Source organism: Sapajus apella, unplaced genomic scaffold (assembly GCF_009761245.1).
Source record: "Sapajus apella isolate SASKATOON/1434 unplaced genomic scaffold, GSC_monkey_1.0 scaffold10, whole genome shotgun sequence".
NCBI lineage: Eukaryota > Metazoa > Chordata > Mammalia > Primates > Cebidae > Sapajus > Sapajus apella.
In genome coordinates, this window is record NW_022436950.1 from 16,125,473 (window position 1) to 16,140,724 (window position 15,252).

Here is a 15,252-nt window from a genome sequence, read left to right on the forward strand (position 1 = left end):
CTTCCTTCCTTCCTTCCTTCCTTCCTTCCTTCCTTCCTTCCTTCCTTCCTTCCTTTCTCTCTCTCTCTCTCTCTTTCTTTCTTTCTTTCTTTCTTCCTTTCTTTCTTTCTTGTCTTGCTCTTTCTCCCAGGCTGGAGTGCAGTGGAAAGATCTGGGCTCACTGCAATCCCTACCTCCTAGGCTCAAGCTATTCTCCTGCCTTAGCCTCCCAAGTAGCTGGGATTACAGGTGCCCAACACCAACCTTGGCTAATGTTTTTGTATTTTTAGTAGAGATGGTATCTCCCATGTTGGCTGAGCTAGTTGCAAACTCCTGACCTCGAGTGATTCACCTGCCTTGGCCTATCAAAGTGCCAGGATTACAGGCATGAGCCACCATGCCCAGCCGGGAACTTGATTTTTTAAAAATGAAACAATAATATATACAGTCTTTTTAAACACGTGCTCTGAATGAAGAGACCTTCCAAACAGGCTTTGTGTGAGCAGCACGGCTGTTTATTCACCTGGGTGCAGGTGGGCTAAGGCTAAAAGGGCATTAGCAAAGGGCAGTGGGATAGAAGTTGGTTTTATAGGTTTGGGTAGTTTTTTGGGGGGCTGGGGCGTTGCAGAGTAAGTTTAGTTACAGTGGTGGGATTGGGTGAGAGATATTTACATTATCATAAGAACAGTTAAGATGGCAGGGTTGGGTGAGAGGTATTTACATTATTGTAAGAACAGTTAAGATGGCAGGGTTGGGTGAGGGGCTTGTCCGGGGAAGCTCTGCTGGGTGATCAGGGACAATGGCGAACGCAGGCAGAGGGTGGGAGACTTCAGCCAAGGCAAGCAGGACTTCAGACTTTCAGGCTCCAGGCTTGCATACGGAGACCTGATACAGTCTTTTTAAAAGTAATTACCTCTATTCTCTCTCTCCTTCTTTTTTTTTTTTTGAGACAGAGTCTCACTCTGTCACCCAGGCTAAAGTGCAGTGATGAGATCTTGGCTTACTGTAACCTCTGCCTTCCAGATTCAAGTGATTCTTGGGCCTCATCCTCCCTAGTAGCTTGGATTACAGGCATGCACCACCACATTCAGCTAATTTTTGTTTTTAGTAGAGATGGGGTTTTACCATGTTGGCCAGGCAGGTCTCCAACCTCCCGATCTCAGGTGATCTGTCCACCTTGGCCTCCCAAAGTGCTGGGATTATAGGCATGAGCCATCATGCCTGGCCTAGTTATCTCTATTCTTAAATGGACTTATTTAAATTCAGAGAATACCCACAGTTCTTTCATACTGAAGCCTATGCAGGAAAAAAAAAATGACAGAATGTGAAATGGGTAAGACGAGGAAATATCTCTCAAGCTCTTCTTACAAAGCTTGATTAAAAGAGAGTGTCTGCAATGTTCTGCTTTGCTTCCAGCTGGGTCTGCTGTTCCAGTGACAGTGAGTAGTTATTCTCGTTTTCTGCAGCATCCCCAGGCTGCCAAAAGGCTCTGCTCTGTAAGCTTAGAAAGACTCAACAGCAGCAACACTGGTGTTCATGGCAGCAAGGTTGATGATATTCCTGGGTTTGCATACATTTGCTCTTGTCAGTGAACCATGTCCTCTAAATGTCACCTTGCTTCCATTCAACATGGTCTGTGTACCGACTGTCCAGGGGCCTCCAGGAACAGCCCGCAGATTGATGGCTTGCGGAAAACTCCGTCCTTACCTCTCACTGTAAATTCCTTTCATGAGTAATCTCTTGTGCCCTGGATGCAGCTCTTCTTTGTATGTGTAGTGAAATAAAATCTCAGATAATGTGTGAGCTAATTTTCTTTCTTCCCTCCCTACCCCCATTATCCCTACAATGTGACCTCAGAGCTAATTGTTTGTTTAATTAGTAAAGCTCAGTTTAAATGGCCCTAACTGGTGAAGAGTGGAAAGTAAAAGATATTAACAAGTTTAAACAAAGAAAAAAGTGTGTATGTGTGTGCACTTGTGTCTGTGTGCACCAATGTGCCAGGAAAGCACACTTTTGCAAAATTAGTAATGAAAAAAACTGTATTCTTATCTTGTAAGATATTGCCTTCATTGACCTTTATTTTAAAAATGAAAGAAAATTGCTTCTTTTCTCCGGTAAATTTTATCCAAAAGAGGCTCCCAAAACTCTTACAGAATTTTAAAATATATACATACAGGTTATAATCACTTTCTCTAGAGCGACTACTATTTAAATTGAATTAGGTATACTCCTCTCTGGTTACATATTCAAAAGTCTCAAGCTCATACTAATTTCTTTTTCTGTAAACTATGTCATTCTTTGCAGTAGCATTTGAAGGACTCTGCATTCAAAATATTCACTTTAAAAAGGGCTCTGGGCTGGGTGCGATGGCTCAAGCCTATAATCCCAATGCTTTGGGAGGCCAAGGTGGGAGTGTCACTTGAGTCCAGGATCTTGAGGTTTCTGTGAGGTAGGATGGCACCCCTGCACTCCAGCCTGGGTGACCGAGCAAGCCCGTGTCTCTTAAAAACAAAACAAACCAAAAAATGAGGGCTCTGGATTCCTCTGTTATTGTTGCTATGATCAGTAACAGGCTGGAGTGTAGCGATGCCGTCACAGCTCACTGTAACCTCAAACCCCTGGGCTCAAGAGATCCTCCCACCTCTGTCTCCCAAAGCACTAGAGTATGGGCTTAAGCCACTCCTCCCAGTCCAGAGCCCTCTTTAGGGTCATTATTTTGAATACAGTGTCCTTCAAATGCTGCTGCAAAGCATGACACTGTTTGTAGAAGATGAATCTGGTATGAGCTTAGGTTTTTGAATATGTAACTGGAGAAGAGTGTATCTAACTCAGTTTAAATAGTAGTTGCTCTAGAGAAAGCCCCCTCATTCCTCTGCTAGGATGCTCTATAGTCAAGGACAATGGCATCTTACTCGGCCATAGACATCAGAAATGGAGAGTTCACGACCAATAACAAAGAGTTAAAATCCAGTGCAGCGGCTGGGTGTGGTGGCTCATGCCTGTAATCCCAGCACTATGGGAGGCCGAGGTGGGCGGATCATGAGGCCAAGAGATCGAGACCATCCTGGCAAATACGGTGAAACCCCATCTCTACTAAAAAATACAAAAATTAGCTGGGTGTGGTGGCGCGTGCCTATAGTCCCAGCTACTCGGGAGGCTGAGGCAAGAGAATTGCTTGAACCCAGGAGGCCGAGGTTGCAGTGGGCCAAGATCGTGCCACTGCACTCCAGCCTGGCGACAGAGTGAGACTCCGTCTCAAAAAAGAGAAAAAAAAAATCCAGTCCAACAAGGCTATACTGCTTTAGCGCTCTCCTTTTTCTCCTACAACTATGCTGGATGCTCTCCTCACTCTCTCTTACAACTATGGAGTGCTAAGAAAACCTGGAGCTGGAAGAACAAAGTAGGTGTGTCTGCATGACGGAATTCTACTCAGCAATGAAAAGCAATGAAATAGTGATGTATGCTACAACACAGATAAAACAACATCTGGCTAAGTAAAAGAAGCCAGACGCAAAGACCACATAGTGCATGATTCCATTGACAGGAAATGCCCAAAAAGGACATACCTATAGAGGCAGAAAGTAGATTAGTGCTCACCTAGGACTGGTGGCGGGAATGGAAAATGGCTGTAAAGGATCTTTTAGGGGTGGTAGAAGGGCTTGGAGATGCTCACAGCAGGAATTGGAAGAACTCAAAGAAGTGTCTTTTGCTCTTCTAATCAACCCTGAAAGAAGGAGGCATTGCATACTTCCAACAAGATCATATAGAACACAGAAAATCCACAAACAAGGTGGTGATAATGTAGCTCTTCAGCTCAGCTAAGAATGGGAACTTTCAGTCCTCACACACTTGTCCTATCTGTTTCTGGATTTGTCCTGAATGGGGTTCTGGGAGGTGCCTTGGATTCTAGGTGGGAGTAGGCAGTTCTCAGTCTAGGTTCTCCAATAGGACATTCCCTTTTCTTAGTTAAAATGTTGATGAGAGCTTTGTGGCTGACAAGGAAGTGTCATGCAGAAAAGGGAATATCTTACTCTGTCAGTGCCAGCGCTGAAGACTGCACTTGGGTTTACCACTGTTTTCCAGAGTCTGGTCTATGGCCACCTTCATAAGACTTACCAGTGTCTTAATTAAACTAGAGATTTCTAGGCTTTACGCCACTGTGGGTGTATCTTGAAAATATGCATTGTAAAAATACTCTCCAGGTGTTTTTTGTGCATATTAATTGTGGAGAACTAATTTGGACCCTGGCATGGGTGTCATGATTTATGATAGAAGTCAAGAGATGTCACTCTGTGAAGAAAATATGTCCTCTGTTAACTCACAAAAAGGATTGTCTTGACCCATATACCCCTTTTAGTCTAAAAAGCACAGGAAGAATAGGAAATAGAGAATTCTCACCACATACTTGCAGAGGGATAAGGAATGTTATATTTTTCAGTCAGGAATAAGAGACTTGATTATCCAACAAGCTCACAGTCACTGTCGAGAGCCAGCTGGGGCTGCTTTTAAAATACACTTGGGATGTTAGTAGCAAGGATGCAACTATTTTAATACTTTGACTTCAAACCTTGGATTTGTGTGGATGTTTATGAAATAAAATTAGCTACTCTAAATACAAACATTTCACTTTATATTTTATCTTTTTGACATCAGGGCATGCAGGTAAAACCAAATTCAGGAATCAGAAAAACAAGAAAATGCTGTTATGTAATACAACTCTCTATTCTGTTATGATTCAGCAGATTCACAGGATTTGAGCTCTCGACAACCTTATATCTGACAACCGTGGTAAGAGCTTAGGTTTTTGAATACGTAACTGGACAAGAGTATATCTAGTATATACTCATTTGTTTGATGTTTGTCCATCAAACAAATGAAGCCCACTCCAGCAAGGTAGTACATATACAATTATCTTCAGCCTCTCAAATAGACACACACAAGTTGTTTGCAAAGAAGCAAACAACTTCCCTTCCCGTGAAGCAGGGGTCAAGGTCTCAGAATGCACAGGATAATTGAATGGCTGCCAACACTGCTTCTGTCCCTGAGTTTGCCTGAAAGTCTTTTTCTGTTTTTTGTGTGTGAATAACTAAAGGAGAGGCAGCTGCCACAGCAAATAGGATTCAAAACCCCATTAATATTGGTGACTCATCAGCCAGATTCTTTTTCCTATGTCTGAAAATATCAGGAAATTAAAAAGGCACCGTGGCATCTCCAGGAGATGAGTTCCATGTCAAAGCCGTAACCACTTCTAAATATTCTTGGCCTCATTTGGAAATTGGCTATCACCTGAGACATGGCCTGGTTTATAGTCACATCTGTGAGGGGCAGAAGAGACTATGAATCTCACTGAGTGAGCCACTCAGCCCACCTTCTAGCAGTGCTGGGATTGTGGACTTCGAGGTATTGCTGCTTGTTAAGAGTTCAGTAGATAGGGCAACTAGGTGTGGCCTGGGCACACAATGAGGCTTCCTTTAGAGAAGGAAAGACTGCAGTAGTCAAAAGATGAAGGCACATGCAACCTTCACTTAACTAAATGACCAGATGAATGAGACATAGGTAGAGAGAGATATTCAGAAACATCTGGATAATAGTTCTTTAATTTGTAGCCTTTCTCTGAAGATTTAATCCTAACATTTGACTTCCCAGTCACTTAAAACAGACCATATGATCTAATTTTAATTCAATGAGCTTCCTCAACCTACAATATGGAGACCAGCCACTCGTTGTGTATACAATGAGCAAAAAATGTAACTTCAGAAAAATAAAATTTCAAATTCTTATTACAATACTAGAATGAGAAAAATATCTAGGAGCCATAATGTTGCTTAGAAGGTTGTCATGTTCTTGGCTAAAGTGTTGGCTAGAATTCATTTATTTAATAAGCTCATTTTTAACTGGAGTTCCAGCTCTGAGCATGGATGAGGGGAGTAGCTAAGAGGAGTCTCTGTTCAAAAAAGGAAAATCATGTCCATGAACATCTGTACCAGAGCATGGGCTATGGGAATCAGGGAAGGTTAGAGGGAGTTTGTAGCAGGTGACCTGCACTTTGATAGACAGGTAACAAAGAACATGTTGAGATGATGAAGAACCATCTGGGTAGAGTGCAGGAGGAGAAGGTTAGCGTTCACAAGACAGCCAGGCTGAGGTTTGGTGTCTAGTGGGGAAATGAAATTGGAATGGTAAATTATGGAAAGCCTTGAAAGCTAAAGGAAGCAGTTTGGATGTCATTTTATAGTCAATGAAAAGTCACTGAAACTTTCTCATGAGGAATAAAAGGATTCTTTTATCTGTTTATTTATTTTACCAAGAATTATTGAGCACTTACTATATGCTTTAATCACAGGCATACTTGACTTAGCAGTATAAAAAGAAGCCCTTGTTGGATTGTACTCAAGGAGAGAGTAGAGGAGACAGATAAGAAGCAAATAGACAATAGACACAACACAGCAGAGTAAAGAAGTGTGCTATGTTAGATAGGACTGTGGTAAGGGAAGGCCTTTCAGAGTCAATGTCATTTGGTGGACGACCTGAAACAAGTGACAGAGTGAGAGAATCATGTATGTCCTAGGGAAAGTCAGTCCAGCCAATGTCATTCCAGGAAGTGCCAAGGCCCTGAGGCAGGAACTCATGCAAGGAAGACCAAGGAGGCCAGTACAGTAGAACACAGTGAGCAGGAATAAATGAGAAGAGAGTGAGGTCAGAGATGATTGGGAGCCGGACCCTTCCAGCCATTTGATAGACTTTGGGTTTTACTCTTGCTGAAATAGGAACCCCTGGAGTACAAAAGTCACTACGTCTCGATTATGTTTCTAAGACATCTCTCTAGAGAATAGATTTTAGAAAGACAAGGACAGAATCATGAAGTGCAGCCAGGAGGTTCTTGCAATAACACAAGGGGAAGTGAAAATGGGTTAAGCCTGGGTATTAGCGGTAAAGCGGGTGAGTAGGAGTCAGATTCTGGACACACTTTGAAGGTAGAGTCAGTGGGATTGCTGGTAGGTTGGATGGAGCAAGTGAGAGAGAAACAAAAATCAACAATTACTGCAAAGTTTTTGCCTTGAATAATAACTGAATGTAGATGACAAAACTCAATTGGGAAAACTGTGTAAGGAATGGTTGTGGAGGGATCAGAAGTTTGGCCTGAGCTCGTTGGATATAAGCAGATTAGTAGCTATCTACTAATATTGAGTAGATATTGAGTAGAGAGTAGAGGCTTTGGATCAGAAGTTCCAGGGAGAAGCTGAGGCTGTGCAAATACATCTGAGAATTATCAGTATATAGATGACATTTCAAACATGAATGTTGTGAGCTCACTTACAGATTGAGGGGAGATGTAGAAGTTTCCAGAATGGAAGTGACAGTACTCCAAAGTCTAAAAGCTAAAGAAATGAGGAATATCCGTTTATTAATTCTAAGAAGGAGAAACAGTGATGTAGGAGAGAAACCGAGAAGAGAGTGGGGTCCTCACAGATTCTTTGAGGAAGGCATCACTGTTACCATCACCACCTCTTATAGAGTGGATCCATGTTTCCATAGCTGGTACGTAGCAATGCCCATGCTATTAAACATTATACATACTGCCTGTCATGAAGAGGTAACAGCTACCTGCATGGGGTGGAAACACACAAAAGTGTTTTGTTTGTAACCAGGTTTTTGAGCTCCATAGCCCAAAGCTATGCCTGACTTAAGAATCTACTCCAGTATTTCTGGAAAGGAGGAAACTCAATCATTGTGATGCTACATTAAGGAAGAAAGAATTCATTTTGAGACTACAGAGAAAGATTTTTAACAGTAGAAGGCATTGCAGTATTTATTATAGACATTCGCTAAATAGAATACTATTAATGTTTGAACAAAAGAATAATTTACTGTTTATTGTTGAACAAATGAAAATGCTATAGTCGGAAGCTATAGTAGTAAACGGAGATTAATTTTATTCTGCTTGAGACAATGAAGATATTGGGCTGCTAATTATATTGAGGAGTGAATTGATACATCTCATTTTGCTTTTATCATATAGACTAATTGGCTCTATGCCTTGTTTTTCTAACAACCTAAGCTACATTGTTTCCAGTTTTGGCAAGTCATTAAACATCTCTGGGCTCCAGTTTACCTGCCCAAACTTAAGGGGTCACGTGAGTGAGATCACTTTCAAGACCTCTTTCTATTAGGTTGGTGCAAAACTAGTTGCGGTTTTTGCTGTTAAAAAACGCAACTACTTTTGCACCAACCTATATCTCTAGTATCTAGTATCCATACTTCACTATTTGTGGCAAATTTATTCCTATATTGAATTCCTGCAATGCAATGCACAACTCCCAAATGCTATGTCTTTGGGGCCCTGCAAATTACTTTAAAACAGAAATGCTCAAGGTGGCAGCCTTATAGATAAAAATGTTAAATATTCCAAGCCAGGTTGAACAGTTCCTGAAACCTCATGTTCTTTGTAATTTTTCCTTTTGGCTTTAGTTTTCCAGGAAAAGGAAAAATGCCAATGTCTCCCTCCTCTAAACCCTCACAGCACTTTCTTTGTCTGTCTTAGAATACTGATTGCTTAAAAAACTTACTTGCATCTGCACACCTTAAATGTTTGCATTACGAAGCTGTGGTTGAATCAACAGTCTCCTCATGTCTTTCAAACTCAGTGTATTTGTTTGCAAGGGCGACCAGAACAAAGTACCAAAGGGTGGCTTAAACAACAGACATTTATTTTCTTGCAGTTCTGGATTGCTAGAAATCTGAGATTAAAGTGTTAATAAGATTGGTTTCTTCTGAGGTCTTCGTCCTGGGCTTATAGATGGCCAGCTTCTGCTGTGTCCTCATTTCATTTTACTTTTGTGTGTCTATGTCCTATTCTTCTGGTTTCATGACACCAGCATACTGGATAGGCCCATCCCAATGACCTCATTTTAACTTAGTCCCCTTGTTAAAGGCCCCATCTCCAAATAAAATCACATTTTGAGATACTGGGGTTAGGACTACAACATATGACTTTTCAGGGGACACAATTCAATCCGTAAGATCCAGGAAGCACAAGTCTCCAATTCTCAACTTGATCTTGTTTCTGTGCACCACGGTGCTGACTGCTCATCCTCCATTCCTGAGAAGTTGCATCTGTGCTCAGCTGATACATAGGTAAGGTGGGATTCATAAGTGATATTAGAAATAAAAGAAGTAGAAGCTAATCTTTGCCATTTGGTCAGTAATTATACCTATCTATCAAGACGTGCTTCACTCTGACTTTCAATCTTTATGGAACTTTGAGGCTCTAACCTAAATACAGATAGCGTGTCTTTGATGAGCAATATCATCCTTGGCCTTAGGGCAACATTTTGCTCTGATTGGGATTCTGTTGCTTTGAAACACAGCATTTCACTTGCTCTTTTGGAATTATATTCCATATCATTTACGTGTTGCTGTGAGGTAAATGCATAAAAACACTCAACCTTTTTCATACCTGGAGAAAGCCGTGATCCATTCAACATGGTATTTAATTTCTGATAACTATGACAAAAGAAGGCAGAAAACATTGCCTTAAAAGCTGTGTTTCCCTAACAACCCATTATAGCTCTCCCATCCAAGCTTCTTTAAATGATTTTGGAGTCTCTTAGAGAATTTTAAGCCAGGGGAAACTGTTAAGAAAAAGGCTTCCATATTTTGAATTAAAGGTATTACTTCGATGGCATTTCGGAAACGGCAAGTGTGTGCTCATGCTTCAACTTAGGTCCCACTCTCGGGGCTAGAAGATCAGAGCTTAAGTCACAGGTAAGCCCAGAACTTAGGAAATCAACTCCACCACTTCTCAGTCTTAATTCTTGAAGTCAGCAATTAGTGTAATGATTTTCCGTCATTCTTAACTTGTGGATAGTGTGAAATACTAAGTGACAGAATTTGTTATTTTTAATAAGTTTAAGAGCAGGGTGGTCTGCTGATCTCATCTAGGCTTGTTCACGGGTCTATGGCCAGCTGTGAAAGGCTTAGGATAACCTCAGGCAGACAACTCAGCTCTGTTCCTTGTGTCATCTCGTGTTCCAACAGGCTAGTTTCCTCGAAGACAGGAACAAGAAGGAGAGAAGAGAATCAAGGTCTTTTGAGGCCTTGGCTCAGAACTAGTGCCCGATCACTTCTTCCTCATTGTATCGGGCAAAACATGTGGCAAGCCAGCCCAGCTCTCCAGCCAGTGTTATGTTGATCATCTCAACTCTAACCCTTACCCTACCTCTTCCTGGTCATGGTCACTTCAGCTGACTGTAGCCTACTACTGCCTGATGAAATTCAAATTCAGAGATGGTCCCTCCCTTTCTGCTATAACACGTTCCCTCTCTTCTTCTTCCGTTATATCTCCAGCCACTTGCCTTCCTACCACTTTCCCTGTGTTGGAGGAATAGGAAGAGAAGACTCCATTCTTGATTAGAGAAGCTTCAAAATCATTTGGAAATGAGTGTTGACACAGGGCAGAGTCAGACTGAAGCCATTTTGCCAACAATCTACTACCACAGAAAATAACCAAACAATTAGGCCTCTGTTCCCATACAATTTGTGACCACTGTCTTTCTTAGGATCTCCATGTACACAGTAAAACCTTTCCCCATGATTTGATTCCAGTTTTTTCCCCTTTTTAGGTGTGGAACCATGCAGAAAACCTTCTTACTCTGTAAAGTTATTATTTGGTGTTTTCCATCACTTCTAATTGAAAAGATACTGCATTTTTTTTTAAATTACAAAGTTTGGGATGACTCAGGGGAAATTTTAAGAGTTCCATTAGGAGCCACATGGGGCATACCTCACAGCTGCAATATAAACACAGTGAAATGTGTACACTTTATTCTCTCCCTTCTTGGGAAGGCCATTATTATTTCCATTTCATTGTTTTCAAAGTAATTGAAAATGGTCAATTTTATGTTCCTCTATGGTAAACCAGATTGAGTGGAAAATTTCAAATTTAGCTATTTCTCCTGCTTGAGAACATGATTTGTATTGTATGTCATTTGCAGTAAATGAACTGCTTGGACTATTAAACTGATGGATCCCAGAATATATATATATTTGTCAGCTGTGATTTAAATTTCACTTTTTTCAAAAAGAGATCCTAGTCATTTATAATAAAATGAATATATAGTAAGTTCTTTAAAATAGTTACAGAAGCATGAAGAGGGAAAAGTGAAAACAGAAAAAAGTCCAAGCCAATAAAATTACTATAATTTAGCATTAAGTTAGGCTTTATGTTTCCTAATTATAAAGAAACAATTGAACTTCTGAGTCAGGAAAGTTCAATTTATTCTCTAGAGCAGTGCTCTTATCCCAGGGCTAATAACACAATAGTGCCACATATAATTTGCTGTTAATAGCTGTTAAAGTTGTTGATGTATTTCCTTTTTAAAATATAGATAGGATGGTGTTTGGAAAAAAACCCTCAGAAATGTGTTTCCTTTGCTCTCTGTCACACCACACAATAAACACAGACTTCTGTGACCGAATGTGTGTGTGTTGGAGGGTTTCTCTCCACCATCAAGTGAGCAGTTAATTCAGCATCAGATACCAGCTGGATGTCCTCCAATTCAGTGCCAACACTATCTACCTGGACACAGCATCAGGTCCCACAAATTGAGGGCTCAGTCTCACAAGACTGCCCTCTTCACTTCAGACACCAGTCTCAATTCGGGGACTTTGGGACTTCTGACCCACTGGCTTCAAGCTGGGGTTCCCATGACCCCTCTTTGGGTTTGATTAATTTGCTGGAATGAAACTCAGGCAAATACTTATGTTTACTGGTTTACAATAAAGGATATTAAAAGGATATAGATGAAGAGTTGTACAGGGAGAGGTAGTGATGCACAATTTTTCTCAACCCCTTTATCGGACTTGTGATGAGGGTACCCTATTTATGTGGCATACCGCGCTCAACCCTTTGCAGAAGGGAGCACATAAGCAAGTGAGTGCAGGATCTAGCTGGCCTCCTTGGGCATCAAAAGAAGTAAGCTCTGTATAGGCCCTATGGTGGCACCCAGATGGGGATGTCTGTGACCCCCAAAACCCTAGAGATCATGTTACAATGCTCTCTTAGCTCCACCGTCTGTGGGTGTAACATGATCTCTGTGTGTTAACAGCTCAGAGGGCCCCTTGCCTTGTCATGTGGGGCTGCTGCCTTCTGCCAGTGAGGGCAAAGGGCCAGTGTGACAGCCTTTTCTGGGTACCTGAGCTCTTGTCCAGTATCCAAGAAGAATGAGGTTGCTGGAACACTTGAAGGATGGTGAAGGTGGAGAATTTTATTAAGCAATAGAAATGGCTTTTGGAGGAGAGGGGAGATGGAAAGGGGGTGGGATGGGCAGGTAATCTTCTTCCAAAGTCCAACTGACTCTGGCAGGCTCTTCCCTGATGTCAAGCCATCTCTCTGAAGTTAAGCCATCTCTTCTCCAGAGTCCAGTTGTCCTTCTGAAGTTAAGTTGCCTCTCTTTAGTCAAGCCGCTTCTCTCTCTCTACTGACTGAGTATGGGGTCTTCATAGGCACAGGTTGGGGGATGGGGCGGTCTGTAGATAGTTTTGGAAAAGGCAACATCTGATTGGTAAAAAGACACTATTCAGAAAGATCTAATCAGGAAACAGCAGGAAAACAGGGATAAAAATTTTCAATTTTGGCTATAGGTTTCAGGCTTTTCATCTTGAAGGTGGGGTTTCACTGGGGATATGGCCCTGTCTGCCTAGAATTTCTCTGCCTCCTGCCTCTCTCAGTAGGGGTGAATGAGTACGTTAGGGAGCTTCCATGTCCTTTCTAGGAATGCCACCCTCCAGTAACCTCCACATGTTCAGCTGTTTGGAAGCTCTCTGAACCATGTCCTCTTGAGTTTTTAAAGAGGCTTCATTAGTTAGGCATGATTGATTAAACTATTGGCCATAGATGACCAACTTGTCATTTCAGCTCCTCCCCTCTCCCCAGAGAGGTTGGGGAGGGGGCTTTCAGTCCCACTCCCATTCACGGTTTTGTTTTTCCTGTGACCAGGCCTCATCTTAAAGCTATCAGTCAACATTAGCATACAAAAAGACAGCACTTGGTGGAGTCCAAGGATTTTAGAAGTTGTATGCCAGGAAATAAGGAAGAAGACCAAATATGTATTTTGCAATATCACAGATGGATGCATTTTCACCCACTTACTTTTTTAAGTGGGAAAGACAAGCATGTGTGTACAACTAGGCTGCTGTTATGTATCTATAGGAATCTAGCTATGTGTAAAATGTAAAAGTCATCCAATACACACATCAAAGTGATGAAAAGATTGAAAGCTGCTGCCCAAAATGGTTCTTTGCCCACTTAATGCATATTGGTTCTTTACCTTAATTTGCAACCTTGGGAGAATATAACTTTCAAAATCCACAGCTGTCTCTGGATCTCCTATAAGGGGACGATCATCAACAGCAAATAGACAAATACTAATGATGTCTCCACCACTTGGAATAAAACCCTTTCAAAGTCGTTTCCTGCTTATTATTTCATCTTAGCTTCACAAATTTATAAGAGGTTTAGGAAGGTATTTATTTTCATTTCACTGATTAGCAAGGAAGGTAAGGTTTAGGAAGGTATTTATTTTCATTTCACTGATTGGGACCCAGAGAGATGAAATACCTTGCAGAAGTTCATATCTTTCAGAAACTAGAGCTTGCCTGCTTATTTTTGCTCCTGAAATTGCTGGACTGCCCTGAATGACCTGAATTTATCTTGATGGAGACCAGAGATAGTCATTGAAGGTTCTTCTTGTTTGGATAAAACCAACCTTGGCCTGAGAGAGTCTTACATTCACTTTAAACTGTGAATTATATAACCTTACAGCTGGCCAGGGCAAACACCCCCTGGCTCAAGCTGTCTCTGTGCTCAGTGCATTGAACCACTTATGTGAAGATCCCAAGCAGGTGATACGACTGCACTGGAAGAGTTAAGGTCTTCCCCAAAATGCTTAGTCTTGCCAGAGCAACTGACTCTAAAGCCTGGCTTGTTACTGACTCCAGGTTCTTGGGCCTGCAGTGCAATGTAAGTTGACACAAGGCCCAAAGAGTTTTCCCATACAAAGCCTTTATTGGAATTTACACCAGGGCATAAAAGAGGCAGCACAAGAGAGGGAGAGAATTTTCTGGCTGGCTCCCCAGAGGGAGATGAAAAGGCAGTTTTAAAAGGGCTGCAGAGGGAAAGGAGTGGTGTTTGGGTATGTAGAGGCAGGGAACTGTTAGCACTTGGGCAGTTTGATAACATGCTTCGGCATATGTTGCATGTCTCATTTGCATGTTAAGTCTCCACCCCTGGGTGTGACTTTTAGTATTTTAATGAAGCTAAGATTAAGGGTTGGTCATTCTCTTGGCCTTATGCATATGTGGGAGTTAGGGTAGACTATATTGAGTAATATTTATGGTGGAAACTGCTTATTTTAGCTTCCTCAAGGTCCTGTAGTCAGTGGGTATGGCACCTTGCGTAAGATTTACGATGCAGGGTCTGAATGATCTGATGGACGTCTCCACTGGCCAGGAGCCCTTCCTCTCACCAGCTTGCAGTTCTTGGTGGGACGTGGTGGGGAAAATGTCCCATTCTTATTTTGTCTCAGGCTGATAATTAAAAGGGATACTTGTTATGTCACCACGTATCTAGACCTCATTACTAAGATACCATTAGCCTGGAAGAGGCTAGAAGACAAATTATGCTTTCTCTATCTTGTTTTTTTCAGATGATTCACTAGTTAGACAATTATTGAATTTAAAGCATTTTTTAAAGCCTGAAATAATAATTCTCATCTAAAGCAACAGAAAACAGATGGTATACGTGAATAAGAGAAGCAGCTCAGAGTTATACACAGCTGTATTCTCTGCTGCTAGAAGTGGAATTTGATTATGTCTGTGATTCACTTCCAAAATGACACATCCTTAACATCCTAGTGTAACACCGAGCTTTTGGCAGCAATGAAGCTAATCTTTGTCCTGAAAATAATACTGCCTTCTCCTCCTTACTCAGGAAATTAATTCAGTGACAAATTAGAGTGCAGTGTTCTTCATCAGCATCAAGATTTTCTATAATAACTAGGAAAAAGCAGTGAAAATAACAAATGTGTTTATAAAGATAATAATGTCAGAATGCAATAACCATGATTCTATCAACATCAGTTTCATTTTGGGGTAGAGGTCTAGTGTACTGCTTTAGAGGATAGCCTTTGGCTTCTGACACATCTTTTAAATTCTTAATTACTGTGTGAGATCAGAAAGTTGTCTCACTTTTTCTCTTTTAAAATCAGAGAATAA